Here is a 12,500-nt window from a genome sequence, read left to right on the forward strand (position 1 = left end):
CTCTCCTCTCTCTCTCTCTCTCTCTCTCTCTCTCTCTTTTCAATCATATTTCTCTCCATACCCTTGAAAATCAGAACTATTATTGCATCACATCTTAATCATCATTTTAATAATCCATGAACCTCGTTATCATAACTAGTGTTTTTGTTATTTTAACCTGATTACAAATTCGGAGTTAATTAGTTATTCTTTTGGCTGTTTAAAACGTGTTACATAAATATATATATGTAATGTATCTATATATAAATTATATACGACTTGTGTCTGTCTGTGTGTGTGTGTGTGTCCGCGATGCACGGCCAAAGTTCTCGGTGGATCTTTTTCAAATTTGGAGACCGTATTCAGCTACACCCCGGACACAACCTCATCGATGAGATATTTCAACACGTGCTCTCAGCGCGCAGCGCTGAACCGATTTTGGTTTTTCTCTGGATCCATTCCCAGTAACTCTTCCTTATCTTCTCCAGTGTTTTCAGCCGCGTTTATCTCCCTTCCTCCGTGCGGTGCGCCGGCAAAGCCGGCGTACACCCGGCATAGCCGGGTCCCCGGCGCAGCCGGGTATTCGGCTCGACTTCTTCCCGGCGCAGCCGTACCCGGCGAAGCGGGTATTCATCTAGTAATGTCATGTATGTCTAAAAGGGACAGGTTGGAAGATTAGGCATCGCCCAAAACCCGTCATCCCTTCGTAATAAAGTGTTGAATCTGAATCTGAATCTCTCTCTCTTTCTCTCTCTCTCGATCTCTCTCTATTGTCCTTTCTCTCTATCTATCTCTCTCTCTCTCACTCGCTCTCTCTCTCTCTCTCTCTCTCTCTCTCGATCTCTCCCCCTCTCTCTCTCTCTCTCTCTCTCTCTCTCTCTCTCTCTCTCTCTCTCTCTCTCTCTCTCTCTCTCTCTCTCAAAAGAAAAGCAAGATGATGAAGTCCATTTTGTTTTGTGTTGTCCATATCTGTTTTTGTTCACACTCCTTCATAAGGGGCTATGGCCTATTGAATAAATTATCTGCGTCTGCGTCTGCGTCTCTCTCTCTCTCTCTCTCTCTCTCTCTCTCTCTCTCTCTCTCTCTCTCTCTCTCTCTCTCTCTCTCTCTCTCTCTCTCTTTTCAATCATATTACTCTCCCTACACTTGAAAAGCAGAACTATTGTTATATCACATCTTAATCATCATTTTAATAATGCATGAACCTCGTTATTATAACTTTTGTTTTTGTAGTTTTAACCAGATTAAAAATTCAGAGTTAATTAGTTATTCTTTTAGCTGTTTAAAACGTCTTATATAAATATATATATGTAATGTATCTATATATAAATATATACGACTTGTGTCTGTCTGTCTGTGTGTGTGTGTGTGTCCGCGATGCACGGCCAAAGTTCTCGGTGGATCTTTTTCAAATTTGGAGACCGTATTCAGCTACACCCCGGACACAACCTCATCGATGAGATATTTCAACACGTGCTCTCAGCGCGCAGCGCTGAACCGATTTTGGTTTTTCTCTGGATCCATTCCCAGTAACTCTTCCTTATCTTCTCCAGTGTTTTCAGCCGCGTTTATCTCCCTTCCTCCGTGCGGTGCGCCGGCAAAGCCGGCGTACACCCGGCATATCCGGGTCCCCGGCGCAGCCGGGTATTCCGCTCGACTTCTTCCCGGCGCAGCCGTACCCGGCGAAGTGGGTATTCATCTAGTAATGTCATGTATGTCTAAAAGGGACAGGTTGGAAGATTAGGCATCGCCCAAAACCCGTCATCCCTTCGTAATAAAGTGTTGAATCTGAATCTGAATCTCTCTCTCTCTCTCTCTCTCTCTCTCTCTCTCTCTCTCTCTCTCTCTCTCTCTCTCTCTCTCTCTCTCTCTCTCTCACTCGCTCTCTCTCTCTCTCTCTCTCTCTCGATCTCTCTCTCTCTCTCTCTCTCTCTCTCTCTCTTTTCAATCATAGTTCTCTCCCTACACTTGAAAATCAGAACTATTACTGCATCACATGTTAATCATCATTTTATTAAATACAAGGCTTTCCGATTTCTTTTTCAAAATCTTTGTAACAATGTGTTGTACAGATCGGATTTTTTCTTTATTTCACGAACAGTTTTATGTGCATGTTGTATTATGTGTCAGAACAATACCATAAATAAAGTGTTTTGAAGTATGTTGCATTTCAGACTAAACAGATCCCACCACACAAAGAGAGTTTTCTTAAAGCCATATGTACTCGATGACTATACACGCTAATTGCTTTACCAACAGCTGGAGACATGCTAAATTAAGTTCCCTGCAAAATATTGTGGTCTAGGACCCCTTAGATGTTGAGATATTTGAATTTTCATTTTGATCTGGATCGTCCTATTTATAGATTTGGCAACACATGTAACGTTGATGCAAGGGAGAGAACTCCGCGGCTTTGTTGACATCCTCACTTTTTCAGAGGGTAGAACAAGCTGTAATGCATGTATTATGGTCCGCGCATGGTGCCATATCGTCATTATATGGTCTTATGGTGCGTTTGACATCGATTGTGGGCAAACTACACTTTGTAAACATGGGAGTGCGTTAGTATGCCTTTAACATATGTGAATATATTTTGTTTACTGGAGAGATATGCATACAAAAGAAATTAAACACAATAAAGCAGTTTTTCAATCTGTGACGTAATGTCCAAAATCATTTCTCTGTTATTCACAGAAAGGTTCTCTGTTGTCGTGTGAAGTCATCTTTTTTTTGCGAAAACTAACAACATAGTTAGATGATTTAACTGATAGTTCAGGAGACGAGTATTTCCCCGTGACTGGCGGCACTGTTGCTCAAATGACGTTTTGAGAAAACAGCGTCGAAAGTGTTCATAGTGACGTCTAATGTTATAAATCACTTTGAACATTGTCACTTTATTTTTATTTTTTGGTTCATAGTGACGTCTAGTGTTATAAATCACTTTGAAGATTATCACTGTATTTTTTTTATATTTGTTCATAGTGACGTCTAGTGTTATAAATCACTTTGAACATTATCACTTTATTGCAATGAAGGAGATGTCAATGACAAAATTGACATCTCACTGGGATTATATGGTGTTCGAAACGGCGTTCGTGAAGGCGGGTGTGTGTGTGTGTGTGGGAGGGGGGGGGGAGGGGTCACGCAAGTAACAAGTTTTTACCCCCAAAATGCCTTAGTGTGGCGAAAAAAAATCTGCACTTTTGATCGATTTAATGTTCATGGCTACTTTTGAAGAAAACTAATCTGCGCTTTTTAGTATTTTTAATATGGATGGCTTATGTTGATTAGGTTTCCTTAATGCCACAACATGTCATGAATTAAATAAAGAAATAACCACTTCGTCCGCTGTATTAACCGTGTGATTATAATAAGAGAACAAGTCGCCGTCCGGGAATACAACTGCCGTAACTCCATTTTTTGATTTTTTGACATTTTTGGCATTCCATATCAGCATATCAAGGGGCATAACTTGGCAAAGTCGTAAACACTATCTCCTATAAATAAACGCCCTGTCATCAAAAAACAATTACTGTATCTCAACTCACTTCGAATCTTGTGGGAAGAAGACTGCCGTAAATTGATTTACCTCAACTGTATTTGTATTTTTCATTTTTTGCCGGATACACAACTGTCGTATGTCAACTTACGGTTGTAGCATTGCAGATTTTTACAAAATGATTGCTAGGAATGCCTCAAGTTTCTCACATACGACAATTGTTCTCCAGCTTTCTCTTCAATTTTAATACTTTTCGTAAAAATTGCGATTCACATTTTTATTTTACTTTCTTGTTCCTGTTGTTTGGCGCCACAATTGCCAAAACATCAAACCACGAAAGCTGAAGCATCAAACCACGAAAATAGGTAAGTGAAAATATCCAAGATCTCTGAATAAAGCCTACAACGAATATCAAAATAAACCAATGCATATTACCAAGCATTTAATACTATAATAACCAGTATTAATCATTATTTAGCACAACTTCGTTGTTTTGTATAATTGTATTGGTGGGGGACACCGGGGCAGGTTGAGACACGAGGCAGGCTGACTGACACGTAACATTCTGGCAGATCTTGTTGTTGTTGAGATTTTGTTTTTTTGAAAAATTAGTACACTTTAATATTACTTTTGTTCCACGAACAGTATCTGCAATGAAATATCGAGTGAAACCATCATAAGTCTCATAAATATTTTTAAGATTTGAAATCTAGTAAGGCATGCTTAGCATGGGCGTGCCCCATCTTGCCATATTTTTGTCCTTGAGTTTCAAAGCGTTGCTTTCCTTTCTGTTTTGGTCAGTGTTTGCCAACCATGGGAATCCATGTCCGAGGAAGCTTTCATCAAGGGGATTCCAGATTCGAGGGTCGGGGAAGGCAGTGTACGGCCATGGCAATGCGAGCAGTGGCACATCACTGTGTCAAGGACGTGTCTCTGTGGACCACGCAGGATCTTGATGAAATACTACATGACGGAGACAGGCTGTACTTGTCTGCAGCTGAAGCCCATGACGTCACAGTGCTTTTTCCCAGTGAAGCTATTCAAACTGTAGTGATTGAAGGACGCAAAGTAAACCTTCATGTCGACAATAATCGCAATGGAATGCTTGGCAGCAGAGATGCTTCCCTCGATGAGGGTGCAGTGACTTTACAGCAAACTGTTGAACAGATTGAACATGCTGCAGTCTTCACTGTTGGGGGTGTCTTTTCTTCTTATACCATTGGCATCATGAAAGTTCTGTCAACATTTTACGTATTTGATTCCCACAGCAGGGATAAGAAAGGAATATGTCATCCTGAAGGTCGTGCTTGTGTTACTAAGCATGAAGGATCTGAGAGTTTGATCAGCTTTATGCATGATCTGTGTCAGTCGCTCGGGATGTCCAACGAGGCTGTGTTTGAAGCTGTGAATGTGTATGCCTCTGTAGAGATGACGGAAGACACTGTTCCACTACCCCACCTTAGACAATTTGAAGATGAGGATGACATTCCCCTGATCCGTCTTAAACCAGGCAGACAAGATGAGGATGAGAATGACGTTCCAATGAGACACCTTGAACAAGGTGAGGATGAGGATAACATTCCCTTGATTAACACAAGAAAAGGCAGACAAGACGAGGATGACAATGATGTTCCACTTAGCCACCTTAGACAAGTTGACGACGAGGATGACATTCCACTACCCCACCTTAGACAATTTGAAGATGAGGATGACATTCCCCTGATCCGTCTTAAACCAGGCAGACAAGATGAGGATGAGAATGACGTTCCAATGAGACACCTTGAACAAGGTGAGGATGAGGATAACATTCCCTTGATTAACCCAAGAAAAGGCAGACAAGACGAGGATGACAATGATGTTCCACTTAGCCACCTTAGACAAGTTGACGACGAGGATGACATTCCACTAAGTCACCTTCGGAATGTTGATCCGTGCATTGAAATGGAGCATGAATCGGATGGAGATGTCCCACTTCCAACAATTAACCAGTGTTTGACAACTGAATGTGCCGAGTCAGAGGCTTCTTCGGATCATCTAAGCGATGGCGATGATTATGTTCCTTCAAAGGAAGAATTGAAATTTCTGGATTGTTCATCATCTGAGATGAGCTGGGATGAAGACTATGGTGATGCTGTTTGGTGTAGCACAGCAGGACACCCTGCATCTTCTGAAAACCAAGAGGAAGTGACAGACCCAGAGCATATAAGAAGTGAGCAAACACGTGACAGTGACGCAAGCAATACTTTAATTGGATCACCCACTGCAGGACATTCCCAAGCAACAAGTCCATTTACCGTTCCCACTCAGGACAAGCCGAGGCAATCCAGAAAAAGACTCCGACATGAGGATGATTGGAAAGAGAACAAGAGAAAACGGCTCAGGAACAATGGAGAAAGTTATGTATCAAGAGCAGGAAAACTCAAGAGAAAAAGAGAGCTGAAATCAGGTTGTGGTGACCAATGCAGAAATAAGTGCAAGTCAAAAGTCTCAGAGGATGAAAGGATCCAAATTTTTCACAGTTTCTGGAAATTGGGTTGTCTCACACAACAGAGGCAGTACTTGTGTAAAACAGTCAAGAAACGTGAGAAAAAAAGTACACACACAAAGTCATCTTCAAGGAGAGGTTCCACTTATGAATACCACCTGCACATCCATGGAAAGATAGTTAAAGTTTGCAAGAAGATGTTTCTTGATACTCTGGATATATCAGACACGGTTGTTGCCACATCACTGAAGAATATTAACTCTCTGGGAACCTGTGATGCAGAAAAGCGGGGAAAGCAAAGCCAAAGAGGCAACTCAAAGGACAGTGAGAAGGATGAGATTAGAAAGCACATCAACAGCTTTGCGAGAGTGGAGAGTCACTATGCAAGGAAAGATTCAACACGAGAATACCTGGAAAGTTCCCTCAGTCTGCTGAAGATGTATGAGCTCTACGTTCAAAAGCGGGAAAAGGAAGGATGCAAAGCTCCCGCTAGTGAAACCACCTACAGATATGTTTTTAATCGTGAATTCAACATCAGCTTCCATAAACGAATGAAAGACCGATGTGATATCTGTGCCGCCTATGAGAACGGATATTACGATCACACAGAAGAGGGCGAGTACAAAAAGCATAACCAGATGAAAGAAGATAGCAGAAAATTCAAAGATGAAGTAAAAGCGAGATTAAAGGATGATCCAAGTCTTGCAGCGGCAGTGTTTGATCTTGAAGAAGTTCTGCCGACCCCTTCAAGTGTTGAGTCATGCCTGTATTACAAGAGAAAACTGAATACCTACAACTTGACAGTGTATGATTACAGAAACGGACAAGGATATTGCAATGTCTGGGCAGAAACTGCATCGAGCAGGGGATCGAATGAGATTGCCAGCTGTGTTTATAGATACCTGGAACGCATCAGCAAAGAGGGGGGTGTCAAGAAAGTGGTGTTATTTTCGGACAGCTGTGGAGGGCAAAACAGGAACAAAAACTTCCTTACAATGCTCTGGTATGCCCTGACAAAGTTTCATTTTGATGAAATAGAGCACGTGTTCTTTGTATCGGGTCACTCTCAGAACGAAGGGGACAGCATGCATTCTGTCATTGAACGGATGAGCAGACACGTGGCCGTGTACACCCCGAGCCAGTGGGCACAGAATATGAGAACAGCCAAGCGACATGCACCTCTGTACATTGTTGACGAGCTGGTTCAGTCGGACTTTTTCGACTTTAAGAAAGTAGCAGAGCTGTTGAAGAATTTCCAGTTGGACACAAAGAAAGAGAAAGTTAGGTGGTTGGACGTGAAAAGATTTAAGCTATCGTCACAAGAACCAAATGTCGTAGACGTTGGTTATGACTACACAGGCGATTACTGCCAGCTCAATTTGGTGCGAAAACTGAGAGCTGTCCATAGCATCCCAGATCCTGCTGACATTGTCTTGGAAAACGTTTCAAAAGCCCCATTACCGATTACCAAAGAGAAGTACAATGATCTGGTCAATCTCTGTGAAAGGTACATCATCCCAAAGGCACATCACCACTACTTCAGATCGTTGCCCCATGATGCCTAATTGGCTTTACTGTGGTCAGCATTCAAACAGTGAAAAAGGCGTTCATGTTCAAGTGAGCAGTATCACATAGAGTTTCGTGGTGGGTGTGAACTTCTTTTCTTCTTTTACACCCAGCACATTTCAGGTGTTCAGAACGTGAGCATGAACAGTCAGGCCAACAGCGCCTAAAGAATGACAACAATTTAAAGAGACCAATGCACATAAGCAATACTAACGACGTTTTATTTTGACTACAGAATGTCGCAAGTTCAGGCTGAATGACTATGGTTATAAACTGTTCAATAGGCATGAGTTTGGTTATGTTCGAACATTAATACGTACTTGAACTAACTGTTCCACAGACAGGAACCCAGTTTTGTTTTTCTCAGATCAGTGTTCATGAAAGATAGCACAAACGAATCATTACCTATTTTCATTTTGTTGCAAATTTAGAGTTAATGGAGTTAATAGTCATGGTATGACCTTTTTTTAAACCAACTGTTTTATAGACATGAATAAAGTTGAACTTTTGCTGTTACAAGTAAACGTTCTGAACGTAATTGGACAAATTGCTCTCTCTCTCTCTCTCTCTCTCTCTCTCTCTCTCTCACACACACACACACACACACACACACACACACACACACAAACAGACACACAGCCAAATTTAAACAAATACATTACTAAATCACGGTTTTTTCTCTCAATAAAACGGCAAACATCAAGCATTATAGTTAATACATCTAAAACTTGCCATGACAGCTCATCCTACTACTTAAATCTGAAATGTAAATACCGTAACTTTGAAATCCTTTCAAAGAGATCTCTCTCAATCTGTATACAACTGCCGTAAATCGAGTTACCTCAGTTACATTTGCGCCAATTTCTCATCACTCTCATCGTAACTTGACTTACGGCAGTATTGTTTCCGACTTTCTGTCAAAAAATCAGCATAGTGTTAAAATAACAGTTAAGGACTTAATTTTTCAAAGAGAAATTATAATAGGCAAACGAACCAGATCACAACAATGTTCTGTGTGAAACAACGACGAATTTTGGGTAATGGTGACCAAGATAAATAGTTTTTTTCGTCTCCTGAAAAATGTGGTTTTTAGACATACGGCAGTTGTATTCCCGGACGGCGAAGTGTAAAAATAAAAAAAAAATGCGATCGCGCATGTTTTCATGTTTCCCACTTGTTCTTTCTTTCTTTCTCGCCTCCTTTTTTTTCTTGTATCTTTACTTTCTTCTGTCTTATTTTCTGTCCTTCTTTTCTGTTTTATTTCCTTCTATCTTTACCTCATGAAACATAATGACTTCTGAATTGTAGATGGCTGATTCAGAGGCATATTATCGTGTCATTTAATCATACCCCTTGTCGTACACAAGGAAATCCTAGTAGCCTACTTATGTTTTTGACTGGCCGAGAAAGAAAAGAAGGAAATAATGCGTCACACCTAAATTAATGCATGATGTCACAAGAGTATGGCGTTGTGAGTAATGTGTTATATGATATATTACAGCCGCACTCGCCTAAACGAAACACGCTTTAGCAAAAAACTCGGATATCTGGAACCAAAACCAATTCCCCGCTAGACCCCCCTCTTTGTAAGACTATTTTTAATTCGGATAAGCCAAACTCTGTAAAATATAGCTAGCTCAAACACGGATATCTCAAACGTGATTTTGACAGATAAGCCTAACTCTAAACACTGTCGGAAAGACTTTTTTTTTTACATTTAGTCAAGTTTTGACTAAATGTTTTAACATAGAGAGGGAATCGAGACGAGGGTCGTGGTGTATGTGTGTGTGTGTGTGTGTGTGTGTGTGTGTGTGTGTGTGTGTGTGTGTGTGTGTGTGTGTGTGTAGAGCGATTCAGACCAAACTACTGGACCGATCTTTATGAAATTTGACATGAGAGTTCCTGGGAATGATATCCCCGGACTTTTTTTCTTTTTTTCGATAAATACTTTTGATGACGTCATATCCGGCTTTTTGTAAAAGTTGAGGCGGCACTGTCACACCCTCATTTTTCAATTAAATTGATTGACATTTTGGCAAAGCAATCTTCGACGAAGGCCGGGGTTTGGTATTGCATTTCAGCTTGGTGACTTAAAAACTCATGAGTAAGTTGGGTCATTAAAAATCGGAAACTTGTAATTAAAATTATTTTTTATTAAACGATCCAAAAACAATTTCATCTTATTCTTCGTCATTTTCTGATTCCAAAAACATATACATATGTTATATTTGGATTAAAAACAAGCTCTGAAAATTAAAAATATAAAAATTATTATCAAAATTAAATTTCCGAAATCGATTTAAAAACAATTTCATCTTATTCCTTGTCGGTTCCTGATTCCAAAAACATATAGATATGATATGTTTGGATTAAAAACACGCTCAGAAAGTTAAAACGAAGAGAGGCACAGAAAAGCGTGCTATGCAGCACAGCGAAACCACAACCGCGCTAAACAGGCTCGTCAGTTTCACTCCGTTTCGCACAAGCGGCAGACTACGGTCATTGTAAACAAAAATGCAGTGCGTTCAGTTTCATTCTGTGAGTTCCACAGCTTGACTAAATGTAGTAATTTCGCCTTACGCGACTTGTTTTGTTGTTGCTTAAAAAACACGTCAGGAAGATAAACATATTTCGTCAACGCTATAATTATCCTACGGAAACGAACACGTCACCTGTTTTTGAATATGCCGGGAAACTGATGACGCGGTGTGCCCTCAGACCTAACTCTTGGGGGTCCGACCGTGACGTTGAAATCCTTGCAGCTGCCAGCATGTTCCAAACAACTGTTGCAGTGTTCAAAAACGAGTGGCTCTCATACAAACCTATTTTTCCAATCGAAGGAAGAGATCTTTGTGAAGAGCAAATCTACCTGAGGAATGTATGTGCTCATTTTGAACGAGTCAGTGGTGAAGATCAAACCACAATAAACATGCAGCGAAACAAAACATTTGCCTACAATCTATGTTTTCGGAAATTTGATCTTGATTTATGACCACAGAGACAAATTGTCTAATTTTGTTTCTGTTCTTTCTTTAATGGAGAGGGTTTTTATTAAACATGTCTTCTTCTTCTTCTGCGTTCGTGGGCTGAAACTCCCACGTACACTCGTGTTTTTTGCACGAGTGGAATTTTACGTGTATGACCGTTTTTTTACCCCGCCATTTAGGCAGCCATACGCCGTTTTCGGAGGAAGCATGCCGGGTATTTTCGTGTTTCTATAACCCATCGAACTCTGACATGGATTACAGGTTCTTTTTCGTGCGCACTTGGTCTTGTGCTTGCGTGTACACACGGGGGTGTTCGGACACCGAGGAGAGTCTGCACACAAAGTTGACTCTGAGAAATAAATCTCTCGCCGAACGTGGGGACGAACTCACGCTGACAGCGGCCAACTGGATACAAGTGCAGCGCGCTACCGACTGAGCTACATCCCCGCCCATTAAACATGACATTTATTATGATTTACTTGGAATCCTTTTAACAAAAGCGTAGTTGCTTGTGGAATCTTGGTTTTTCTTTCTCAGATGTGTCACTGTTTTCACCCTTTATTTTTACAGTTGGCTTTGAGGTATTAAAAAAGCCCAACTGAAGAAAGCACTTTTAACTTTTCACTGTTTTGATCTTATTCATTTAAACACACACACACACACACACACACACACACACACACACACACACACAGGCACACACACCACGCACAGAGAGAGAAAGAAAGATATATTGTTTGTTTGTTTGCTTAACGCCCAGTCCACCACAAAGGGTTATATCAGCGCGGTGCTGCTTTGACATTTAACGTGCGCCACACACAAGACACAAGTCGCAGCACAGGCTTCATGTCTCACCCAGTCACATTATTCTGACACCGGACCAACCAGTCCTAGCACTAACCCCATAATGCCAGACGCCAGGCGGAGCAGCCACTAGATTGCCAATTTTAAAGTCTTAAATATGACCCGGCCAGGGTTCGAACCCACGACCTCCCGCTCACTGGGCGGACGCTTTACCACTAGGCCACCGTGTTGCGGTAGAGAGAGAGAGAGAGAGAGAGAGAGAGAGAGAGAGAGAGAGAGAGAGAGAGAGAGAGAGAGAGAGAGAGATTCCAAGGGATTTTACAACTTATCCTGAAAAAAACTCGCTTAAGCCGAACTGCACGATAATGTTTCGGGAATGGTTTGGCTTATCCGAACTCGGATATGCAAAACCTCGGATAAGCGAAACTGAAATGTTACATTTTTGATCACACGTTTTGTAACCAGTTGTGAACACTGTGAAATATATATGATTCTACTAGCAAAAGTAGCACACATGGTAAACACTCAATAATGTTTACTTTCTCCAGTAGAATTATATAGTTCGTAACACAGTGTTCAGAACTGGTTACAAAAAGTGTGTTCAAAAGTCGAACACTTCAGTTTACTACTACTACTACTACTACTACTACTACTACTACTACTACTACTACTACTACTACTACTACTACTACTACTACTGTGACAGGGGAGGCTACCGCTCCTTTCACAGCAGACTCTGCACCCGAGTTGTTGGCCTTCAAGTCAACACCAGTGGGTTGTGGAATTCTGTTTGTGATGGGGTCTGGTGGTTTCCGATTGTCTGTATGTTCATGGAAACCTTCGGCTTTGCATAACAGTTTTTATAGGGCTAAGAAATTAGCCCTAACATTTTCAATCCTGTTTGATTGCACTTCGCCTCCCGAGGTGATCGTAGTGTTTCGGCACTCGGTTACATCTGGCGCTTGCGAGCAGGGATGGGACTCGGCATGATATGTTCAGGTGATGGCATAATATGACCACTGAACATTTTCGTGCTGTTCCCATTCTGCGAACTTGGGATGGACAGTGGTCCCCCGGTTCGGAACTTCGGGACGGAGTTCATTCAAACGGGGGCGATTGTGCTGTGAAAGGAGCGGTAGCCTCCCCTGTCACCTTACTACTATTATTATTATTATTATTA

Source organism: Littorina saxatilis, linkage group LG6 (assembly GCF_037325665.1).
Source record: "Littorina saxatilis isolate snail1 linkage group LG6, US_GU_Lsax_2.0, whole genome shotgun sequence".
Lineage (NCBI taxonomy): Eukaryota > Metazoa > Mollusca > Gastropoda > Littorinimorpha > Littorinidae > Littorina > Littorina saxatilis.